Here is an 8282-nt window from a genome sequence, read left to right as displayed (position 1 = left end):
ATTCTCCTCTATCGTAGTTCCACTCACGTCATTGACAAAGAAGAATGCGAAATTTGTGTGGAGCGACAAGAGTCAGAAGAGCTTCGATACTTTGAAGCAAGCACTTATCTCAGCGCCAGTATTGGCCATGCCGTCAAGGCCCAGAGACTTTGTTTTGTATACCGATGCTTCGAAGCTCGGTTTAGGCGCAGTGTTGATGCAGCATGGGAAGGTGATAGCATATGCCTCTCGACAGTTGAAGATCCATGAGAAGAATTACCCTACCCACGATCTAGATTTGGTCGCCGTAGTTTTGACCTTGAAGATTTGGAGGCATTATTTGTACATAGAGAAGTGCCAGATCTTTACCGACCATAAGAGCCTCAAGTACTTCTTTACATAGAGAAAGCTGAATATGCGTCAGAGGCGTTGGTTGGAGCTAGTGAAGGACTATGACTGTGACATTAGCTACCACCCGGGTAAAGCTAATGTAGTTGCGGATGCATTCAGCAGGAAAGTCGCAGTGATGGCTCATCTAGCGATTTTGAGGCCTCTTCAGTCTGAGATGCAGAGGTTTGATCTAGAGACTTATCCTCGAGGTAGAGTTCCCCGTCTATCTACTTTGACGATTCAGTCTTCCATTCTAGACCGTATTCGCAGTGGTCAGTCAGCAGATGAGCAGTTGGCAAAGTGGAAGCAGAGAGATGAGGCCAAGGGCAGTGTCTTGGATACAGTTAGCGACGGTATTGTGAGATACTGAGACAAAATGTGGGTTCCTAGCAGTGATTCTATTCGAGCAGATATTCTATCAGAGGCCCATATGTCGCCGTAATCTATTCATCCTGGGAGTACGAAGATGTACAAAGATCTGCAGTTGTTGTATTGGTGGCCCGGAATGAAGAAGGATATCAGGCGTTTTGTATCTGAGTGTCTGACGTGCCAGCTAGTGAAAGCAGATCATCAGAGACCAGCAGGCTTGCTCAAGCCTCTTCCTATTCCCGAGTGGAAGTAGGAGAATATTACCATCGACTTAGTGATCGGTTTGCCGAAATCAGCTAGAGAATCAAATGCTATCTGGGTGATTGTTGATCATCTTATCAAATCAGCTCAATTCTTGCCTATCAAGAGGACTTTCACCATGATTCAGTATGCAGAGTTGTATATCCGAGAGATAGTCAGACTTCATGGTATTCCCGTTTCTATAGTGTCTGACCGAGATCCTAGATTCACTTCCTCATTTTGGAAGAGTTTGCGTTTGACTATGGGTACAAAGTTGTTGTTTAGCACAGCTTTCCACCCTCAGACAGATGGGCAGTCAGAGAGTGTTATCCAGATTTTGGAAGATCTTCTCCGTGCACGTGTCATCAATTTCTTAGGGAGTTGGGAGTCGAACTTGCCATTGGTAGAGTTCACCTATAACAATAGTTTCCAGTCTTCTATAGGTATGGCTCCGTATGAAGCACTGTATGGTCGTAAGTGCAGATCGCATATTCATTGGGATGAAGTAGGGGAAAGATCAGAATGGGTCCGGAGATCATTCAGCAGGCTGCCGATGTAGTAGTCAAGATCCGTGATAGGATGAGGACTCCTCAGAGTCGACAGAAGAGTTATGCGGATCAGAGGAGGAGAGATCTAGAGTTTGCCGTGGGCGACCATGTTTTTGTGAAGATATCACCTATGAAAGGTGTCATGCGGTTCGGGAAGAAAGGAAAGCTCAGTCCGAGATTCATAGGACCATTTGAGATCCTCGACAGGGTTGGGACGTTATCTTATCGTGTTGCTCTTCCACCGAATCTGGCCGGAGTACACAATGTGTTCCACGTCTCTATGCTGAGGAATTATATGGCGAATCCTTCGCATGTGCTGAATTTTGAACCGTTGCAGCTCACTCCGAACCTGTCTTATGAAGAGTGACCAGTGCAAATCTTAGACAGACAGGAGAAGAAGCTTCGGAACAAGCTGGTTAAGCGAGTGAAAGTCAAATGGCTTAATCATTCAAAGGAAAAAGCTACGTGGGAAGCTGAACCAGAGATGAGGAGTCGGTATCCCGAGTTATTCGGTAAGTTTTAATTTCGAGGACGAAATTTCTTTTAAGAGGAGGAGAGTTGTAGAACCCGTTAAACCAGACTACATATAAGCCATTCATAGTTACTATTATTTAAATTAAAATGATTTTATGCATGAGGATTTAAATTCTTTTCCTTAAATTTGATTATTTTACTCAGTTGTTTAGTTACTATCTTTTCAGTTAAATAAGTGAGGCCGGACTGGAGTTGGAGTATGAAGATAAAATTTAATATTAAGAAAACATTCTTAGAATTTATTTAAGATAAATAATAAGTTAATTTAATGTAAAATAATGTTTAAAGGATGTATTTAAGTAATTTGAGATAAGTAGTAAATAAATTCTTTTAGGTTCAATAATTAATTTATTAATTCACTAAAATATTTAATGGGTAGATAAAACTCTGAAGATTTAAAATACATTATTTAAGCAAGATTTTCCCTCCCATTATCATAGAAAAATCGGCCACCTCCTTTAAAGGATTTAAATTTTTGGCAACTCTCTATTTTGATGTCTTTCCTTAATCCTTTCTTGGCATAGTTAATTCCCTCATTTTAAATCTTCAATAATTAATAATTAAGCAATATTTTACCACCATTTTGAACATCAAATTTTGGCCACTCTTTTCTTAGATTTAATTAAATTTGACAACTCACAAACTTTGATTCCTTTCCTTATCCCTTTCTTGGTAGATAATCCCTTCATTTTAATCATTAATAATTATTGATTTAAGTAACTTTCTACCCTTATTTGACATAAGAAATCGGTCACCTCACCATTTTATCTCCCTCAAATCAAATCATTTCCCTCATCCCTCAAACTCTAGGATAGAAAGATTTTTATCTTGCCTTTCAAATTCCATTTAATTAGTAAACTTCTTCATTCATCTCCTAGCCATTTCCCTGCCCTCATTCTCGAAAATATAAGTGTTCTTCAGCAAGAAAAAAATCGTGTGAGGCTTGAGAGAAAATAAGAGAGAAAAGCAAGAAGCAAAGCAACTCCGTCTCCTCCGCGCCGTGTCATCGTAATCGATTTGTTTTCATTTCAAACAAATCCAAGGCATGTTTATATTATTTCTTTTCTCTTCAATCAAGTTATATAAATATTTTAAAACAATATCATGATTTAAAGGCAAAAACCGAAATTTTACAGAAACTTTCACAAAAAAATATTCTGCACAGATTTCGGCCTTCACTTGTGCACCTCACGGTTTTGATGTTTTTTGGTTTCAGGGTTGGCTCGATTTCCAGGGGCTCAAGTTTGCTTTTAGACATGATATAGGATGTGTTAGGAAGAGATTTGTCCATTGGTTTGAGCCCTTTCGTCCCAGCAAAAATCATTTTGACAGCAACTCTCCATGTTGCAAACTATGAGACTCGAATTTTCTTGTTTGGATTGTCTAAGGGAGAGTTCGAATCTTGGCTGTCCTATGGACTATAGCCATGGTTAGAACCCTTCCTTGAAATGTCTAGGACGTGACCAAGATGCCCTTTCATGGCTTGGTTCATGGCCCATCGGTTTTTAAAACAAACAAGAACAGCACCCCATCGGCTTTTCATTTTTCTGGTTTTGGTTGTGTGAGTTGGGTTTCGAATTTTTTGTGTTAAGTGGGTTTTGTTAGGCTACTAGCCCTTAGCCATGACTCATACAACACCTTAGCATGTCTAGCATGGACCATGGTTAACCTCATAACCATTGGATCCTTCATTTGACAGCAAGAACAAGCAAGACACCCCACACGTGTGAGGTGTGTTCTCGGGTGGAGCTTGTGAGTTGTTTTTGGTGTTGCTTGGATTGTTGTTGGCCTAGGCCCTTAGTCATGGTTCAAACCATACCTTAGAATGTTGGTAAGAGGCTCTAGCTTGTGGTTCAAGCCCCAATGGCCGATAGTCTCGAAAACAAAACACGGAAGCACAAGAGCTGCTGCAGTATTCTATTGGACAGTAGCTTTAGCTTCAGTTCAGAGGCGTCGTCTGAGTTCTCGGTCGGTTTTTAGCCTATGGGCTTTGACTGGACAGTACCTTATTGAGTTAAGAATGTCATGTTTTTGGCCGTTTGTGATTTGGTTAAGCTTATAGGTCGTACGAGAATATACGGTGCAATGTGCCAAAGTGACTCTCGAAAGAGAGTTTCATGATTTTGGCCTCCATTCACAATTTTCGTGTATTACGGCCCTTGTTAATTATTTTCCAGTATTTTAGATGTATTTTAATCATGACTAAATGATGGTTCGATGTTGGTTCAGGTTGGTACGGAGTCATGGTTAGATACTAAGTTTGTTGGGCGTAATCATCTCGTTTTTGGGTTCAATTACGAAGTTTTGGTCAAGTTAAGTTTATTTGCATGTTTTCATGTTAGGATTAGGATGCAGCGAGCCTGAGAACGATCCAACTCAATTGGTAAAATAAAACAGGATAATAATTATATTACGTGCATAAATTATAAAAGTTTATTTTTGAGATTTATGCGATATGTCTTGTCGCCACTTCACACTCATGGGATTGCAGCTTATGGGATTATTACTTCATCCGGTGGCTACTGACCGGTTCATGATAATGTATGGGTACGGATATCCAGTCCAAGGGCTGTGATGATCTCTACCGCCCCAGTATACTGTGGTTTAGTCTGATTAGACGATTCAGTTCATGTTATGGGCCACTTGCGTAGAACATATTCTCAACAGAAAATTATGATATGCTATTTTATGACAGGGCTCTAATGAACAAACATTTTACGTATGATTTTTCAGTTATGCACGTATTTATAATTATTCATGACACGATACTTTTACGTTACGCCAGACTTATGATATTTTACTTGTTATTCATGATATATGCATGATGAGTCTTTAGACTCACTAGACTTGATTGTTGTAGGTATTGATGAGGTCGGGACCAGGGACGGGGACTAGTGAGCGAGCTTGGGTCGGCAGTAGTAGGAACCCGAGGAGCTCATTTTCAGCACTTAGTATTTTATTCCCAAACTAAGTTTTTATTTTGTTGAATTATTTTAAGTTGTTGTTTTTGAATACATTATTTAATTCCGCTGCTACTTTAAACATTTAAACTTTTATCAGTTTATTTTATGAATGAGGCAAGTTATTTACTTTTAAAGAAAATTTTAAATTATTCCACAAATTTTCAAATACGAAATACGGGTCTCTACAGTGGATCTCTGTCGCTGACTATACTTGTTGGCACACCATGATATTTAAGAATCTCTTGGATATATATTCTTGTCATGCAATCGAAACTATATTTCCGACTATATGGAATGAAATGTGCTGACTTAGTCAGTCGGTCCACAACAACCCAAATTACATCACAATTCTTAGAGGACAACGGCAAGTGGGTGACAAAATCCATCGTTACATGCTCCCACTTCCACTCAGGGATAGGAAGATTTTAAAGTAATCCTCCTGGTTGTTGATGTTCAGCTTTCACTTGCTGACAAACCAAACAATTGGCTACAAACTGGTAAACACTTTTCTTCATACATTTCCACCAAAACTTGGTCTTCAAATCCTTATACATTTTCATGCTTCCAGGGTGGATACTCAACTTACTCCTATGAGCTTGAGATAAATCTCGTCTCTCAATTTAGAATCTTCTGTAACTACGATTCTTCCTGACAGACACAAGGTTCCATCTGTTTGGAATGCAAAGCCAGATGTTTTGTCTCCGTTAGCTAACTTTGCTAACTTTTTCACCTTCGGATCATAAAACTAAGCGTCTCTGATTTTGGCATACAACATCTGTTCAGATAAAATGCTCGTTACTCGAATGTGTTCCATTCGTTTCTTATGACGGAAGTGAAATCCCAGAGAACAACAATCTTGGATTACACTTGATATGAAACTTGTCTGAAGTGCAGATAATCTCACCTTGCGACTAAGAGCATCAGCTGTAAGATTCGCTGATCCTGGATGATACTTGATTTCGCAATAATAATCCTTTAACAAATCCATCCATCTTCTTTGGCGCATATTCAACTCTGCTTGAGATAGGTGCGGTTCCTGGTACCAAATCTATCTCCGCTTCCACTTCTCTCTCCGGAGGAAATCCAGGAATTTCATCGGGGAAAACATCAGGAAATTCTTCGACAACTGGAATGTTCTTCATGTCGATTACATCCTTCGATACGTCAAAAACATAAATGAGGTATCCTTCTCCTCCTTTCGCTAAAGCCCATTGTGCCTTTACATCAGACACTACTAGTATTGGAGGTCGAGCTCCCTCACCAAAGAAGAACCAATTCTCGTCTCCTTCTGGACGGAACTGAACGAAACGTTGATAACAATCTACCGTCTCTCTATACTTAGTCAATAGGTCGATTCCCATAATACAATCGAAATCTTCCATACCCAATATCATCAAATTGGCAGACGATTAATTTCCCTCAAACTCTAGCAAACAGTCTACTACAAGTCGCTTAGCTAAAACCTCTTGTCCCATCGGTGTAGACACCGACAACAAAACATCTAATGACACTTAGGGTAGTTTATGCTTCTTAATAAACATTGATGCTATGAATGAATGTGATGCCCCAATGTCAATCAATATATATGCAGAAATACCACATAAAAGAAAAGTACCTGCAATGACTCTCTCATTTTGCTCCTCGGCTTGTTCTTGGTTTAGGGCAAACACTTGCCCCTGAACTCGTGGGCATTGCTGAGATCTTTGCGATATTCCTCCACGACGAGAACCTTGAGCGGGAAAACCTTTCTGTTGCACAGTGGCCTCAGACTGTTTTCCACTATAAGACCTTGTCATAGAACCTCCGCCTCCATTCTGATTATCCAAATTAGGGCAATCCCTTTTCATGTGACCAAAACCACCACAATTGAAACAAGCACATGTTGCTCTTTGACAATTCTCTGTCGAGTGATTGCCTCTGAATTGGTCACATTGCATCTTTTTCCTGCCAAAGCTGTGTACTCCTCCAGAACCAGAAGAAGAAGAAGATGCAGACTTCTTGAAAGACTGACCCCTTTGTCCCAACGAACTAGAACTTTTGCTAACTTGCATAGACTTCCTCCTAGCAATACTGATCTCGGCTTGACGACAACAATTCACTAATACTTCGTACGAAGTACGATCATCACAGACATAAACCCGGTCATAAATCTCCTCGTTTAAACCATTCAAAAAGTGAGAATATTTTGTTGCAGTATACTCAGTGGTGTGAGGAGCGTACGACAATAGATCCGTAAAACGCTTCTGATAATCCTCAATGCTCGAATCTCTTTGCTTAATGGTCAACAATTCCATCTCTTTCACCTGACGAAGAGCTGGCCGAAAGTGATGATTGATGAAGGCCTGACGGGAATGTTCCCAACGAATCCGCCCATTCAGCTGAACTAGAATGGAAGAAACAAGTTTCCACAATTTCCGAGCTTTTCCTTGGATCATGAAATCGACTACCTTCATCTTCTCATCCTCGTCATAGTGTAGAACTCGAAAACACTGCTCCATGATATCGACCCAAGCTTCAGCAACATCAGCATTCTCTTCTCCGGTCAACGGTGGAGGTCCAATCATCATGAAATCCATAATGTTGACACGGTTCCTAAGTCTCCTTTCATCATGATCTCGGTGACGCCTTCCGTCACAATTCTACAACGATGTTCTCGGCCAGCCTCATCAAAGCCACAACGGCCATGTCCCACACTTCGGTGACTGCTTCCATCTCCTGACATCTGAAAGGAAACTAAAATCAACCTCTAAATCCTCAAAACAGAATTACTAATGTCCCAAAAATCTTTTCATGCTCTGATACCACCAAATGTAGCGCCCTTACCCGAGCCTCTACTAAACATACTAATAAACATGCAACATTAAAGCTTAATAACAACAATTAAATAGCGGAAACCAAATACTTAATCATCTTACAACCCAAACGAAAACAGAACTAACGACGGTCTTAAACACTAATAAAACCATAACGAAAACATAATTCTTAACGAGAAAATGATAAACCACATAAAACCTCCACTGGATCACCATCGAAAACCCAACTGCTCTAGCCACTGCCCTGGTCGTCCGAGCTGTCCAACCTAAGACCTGCCCCGTGGAATGGGGTGCCCAAGATGAAAACAAGGACGTGAGAGACAATCATCCAATACGAGAATGTACGAGTATACAAACTGATATGATGAATGCGAAATGCAATATGCTCAGATATCAAGGATCAAGTCAAGAATCTCATGCTCAGTCTAGAGGTGCCTGAGTATGTA

The sequence above is a fragment of the Primulina eburnea genome, chromosome 13 (assembly GCF_022965805.1).
Source record: "Primulina eburnea isolate SZY01 chromosome 13, ASM2296580v1, whole genome shotgun sequence".
NCBI lineage: Eukaryota > Viridiplantae > Streptophyta > Magnoliopsida > Lamiales > Gesneriaceae > Primulina > Primulina eburnea.
Note: the sequence above shows the minus strand (reverse complement) of the source record.